The sequence below is a fragment of the Tachysurus vachellii genome, chromosome 6, assembly GCF_030014155.1.
Source record: "Tachysurus vachellii isolate PV-2020 chromosome 6, HZAU_Pvac_v1, whole genome shotgun sequence".
NCBI classification, from domain to species: domain Eukaryota; kingdom Metazoa; phylum Chordata; class Actinopteri; order Siluriformes; family Bagridae; genus Tachysurus; species Tachysurus vachellii.
The window spans coordinates 17,758,301-17,762,380 of NC_083465.1; positions in this window are offsets into that span (position 1 = coordinate 17,758,301).

Genomic DNA, 4,080 nt, shown 5'->3' on the forward strand with positions numbered 1-4,080 from the left:
TGTAATATGAACGAATTTATTTATTTATTTATTTATTTATTTACTTACTTACTTACTTACTTACTTACTTACTTACTTACTTACTTACTTATTATAAATAAATACATAAATAAATAAATCAATTTCTTTTCGGTCTCTTCATTCATAATATCAAATCAAATATTATATCATATTTATATCATATGAAGTCATATAATGTTTTTGGGCAACAAAAATGAACCCGTATATTTATATATATGGTGCATTGTGCCATAAGATAATAGCTTAAATTCACCTAACTTTCAAATAAATATAATAGAAAGATAAAATATAATGTTTTTATTACTCTCTGTAGGCTCTTGCTCTTTATTGCAAGTTATCTTACTTCGACTCGCAAGATTGCATCATTTCCAGTTTGACTGAGTGATCTGGGACCATCTCTCTCTCTCTCTCTCTCTCTCTCTCTCTCTCTCTCTCGTACTTGTCTCTGGTCAGCTGATTGGTTAAACTTTGTGTTGCGGGGCTTATATAACTGTCAGCATACTGAACAATATGAATTGGGTTATGTATCACTTATTCCTCTAAGTAGATGCCAAATGATCAACACATACTAAATGTAAATGTAATAAGAAGAGCAAAGTCTTAGTAATAATATGAGCGCATTTCGCAGAAACAATAGACAAAACTGATGCAAGAATTTGCAATATTCTTGCAGCCCTGCTCGAAACAGTTATTAACTTGCAGGCAGAACATGCCAAAACAACTCCGGTAGTCAACCAAAGACAACAATCTTTGTTGTGTCTATCTTAACGATCCGGACAACAGTGTGACCGCATCCGCCAGAAATCCAGCTGATACCCGATACATCGCTGCTTCCCAGCACGATGAATCCAGCCACACACTAGTAATTAATCAAATATACAAATAGACAGAAATCTGGATAAAATGTTATCAATTTCCTAATTAAATGCAGTACAGTTATTAAACACGCGATGGCGCTCCCAAGTTTTTTGACTAATTTTAAATATTAACAGCACATTTGTTCCTTTCATCTCAAATTTCTTTATAAAATGAGTTCTCAGCTTAGCTTGGTTGTACGACACAGCATGTCTTTGTAAAAAATAAAATAAAATGATAACAATGATGATGACGATGATGATGATAATTAAAGAAAAAGGACATTTTTGGAAAAGGAAAAGGCTTGAAAATCTAGCTGATATGATATGAGAAAGAAGCCTTGAGAGGAACCAGGCTCAGAAGGGAACCCATCCTTGTTTGTGTGATCCTGGATAGTAAATAATGTAAATGAAAATAATATCCTTTCTACAACAGTTCATAGTTGTGCAACCAAGAGCTCCTGGGGAACTGCTAAATCCTGAGATATCAGATACTGTAACTGATTTTAAACCTACAATATGTATTTTTAGAAATAGATTTTTACCATTTTTTCGTTTGGCTAGTATTTATTTATTACAATGAATATTATATATAACTATTAACTAAATATATAATAAATACATATGTATATATATTTATATTTTAAAAGTTAGTACATATATAATGTATAAATTGATGTATTTGTGAAAGGATTAACTCTGATATAAAACAAAACAAGGACAATTTTTCAGGTATCAGTATCAATTGACACTCAAGTACAGTACAAGTTTCTGAAAAGAAAAAATGGTATCATGTCATTTCCAGTTATTAGACTTTGTTTTGTTGACCATATTTCACTTAGTATCTATATGAAATAAGTAGGATGGTAAATGCAACATATATAAACTGGAGGCTAAAGCTAGGCAAGAGTAGATAATGTTATTCCAGCTGGTTATCTAAAATTTGCTAGCTATACTGATGTTTTAAATAAATATTTCATTCAGTTAGCTTTAATTTTCTGTGGACTGTAACACACTGATTCTGTCTGTTGTTCTCATTGTCCATTTGAACTATTTCTTATTTTAACTGAGGATTGTAAATTCGTCAATGCTGTATAATCTGATATCTTGTATTAGGCTGAAATGAAATGATTGCTTTAATAAACACATTTTTGAATACAGGTTTTTAGATGATTTTTGACTCTATTTGTACGATTTTTCAAGTTACTATAATTATACACAGTCATTTTCTACATTGAATAACAATACAAACATTATTCTTTCCCTTGTGTAAAATATCATCCATCTTGCATCATTTCATACATTAACATATTTCAACTATGAAGCACCCATTTCAGTGCATCCTACCAAATTTAGTCTAGGAGCTGTCTGAATCATTTGAAAGATGTCTCAAAGAAGTCCAGAGTTATATCAAGGGATCTATGGGAAACGTCCTAAGATCACTCACAAAAGAATAGAAAAGAAGAAAAAAGGAAGAAGAAAAAAGAAGAAAACTCAAGGGTCAACCAAGAAATAAAGAGCATACCAATGCAGTGTACACCTGAGGTAAAATAAGGAAGAAGCATCTACTCTTCACAAGAATAACTGCATGGATAATGATGTCTGGAGTATTGGAGTAAAAGAACAAGAATTCTGTTACACAGTTAGATACTATTAATATTAATCCACTGACACAATTTAAATTTTTTGGACTCTGTAAAGTTTAATTTTTTGGACTCTACTGATCATTGCATTGAAAATGGGCTGGACTGCATACCTTAAATGTGCAGGTTTAAAACATAAGAATCATAACTCTTTTGCACAGTTTCCAAATACATATTTTTGTATAATTAAACATGTCACGTTTTTTTGACCGGGACATAAAATTCTTAAGCAAATGGTGGATCAAAAGCATGATTTTTATTTTTTTTTTTTTAAATTGAGCAACTTGAGTATGGTCTACAAAGTGAAAATCCTGTGAAGGATAATCTGTATTTGTATCTGTATCTGAAGGATAAAAAGTACTCTTTAAAAATCATTTTTTTCTATAATGCAGAAGTCATACATTTAAAACAAAAATTGTAATTAAAAAACTTTGACTTTTGCAAAGCACAGTATTTATTACAATTCTGTTAAAATCTAATTAATTAATATTAGTGTAGAATAAACCATTTGGTTAACAATTATATTTTTAAGTAAATAAATAAATACTTAAAATACTTTAGAAATCGAAATGCATGCTTTTTTAGTCAGTGATCACTAGATGGCAGTGTGGATATTTAGTTTGCAGCTAACAATTCTCTTTTTTATAGAAAGCCAATAAAAGAGAATCAGATCAGTGCCATTAAATAAAAATGTACAGAAAATTATTAGACAATTTATATGTTGTTTTATAAATAAACATTTGTGGTCACAAATATGTTTCCCATACACACACAAAGTTAACATAAATGCTGCACAATAAAAAAAAGATATTTGCATCTGTAAGTCTAGACATTTGTCAGTATTATCTGAAATCTGCATTTCTACATTTGGACATTATTTCTACCTAGAATAAAAGCATATAATAATATCTATTACAAATTGTTCACACCTTAAATTACTGAAGCATAATCATGAAAATGTTCATTTTAAAGGTTGTGGGATTTAACTTAGTTAAAGCAGATTATCTGAATAAAGGTAGGATCGGGAGGTAAGCTTAAATGTCTTGAGAAACATGAACACTATCATACAGTCACATTCACATAGCCATAGCTTTAATTTGTGCAATATTTCCAAAACTGGTTGTGAAAAGAAATAAATTAAGGCATGGAATTCCCAGTGAGAATTGACTCACAGGCAATGTCCAGGGATGTCCATAACTGGGCCATCATGTCTTTACTTAAATTGGCCCATAAAAAATCAATCTGGTGGCATTCAAGTTATTCCACTTTAATCTGTTTCCTAAAATATACCATAAATTCTTTCGTGGACCAATCAAGTTAAGTTAAACTTCATTTATAGAGCATGTTTAACACAGTTAAACCAAAGTGCTTTACAAATAAAAAAAAACAATCTTAAAAAGACAATAAAGACTAGTTTTAAAGACACTGACTGTTGGAGAGGCCACTAATGCTAAAAGTTAAAATTGTTCCAGAGCTTAGATTCAGCTACAGAAAAAGAATACAGTCTGCCTTAGATTTACAACGAATAAGGAATAGCTCAAAGAAGTTCACTACATGATCTT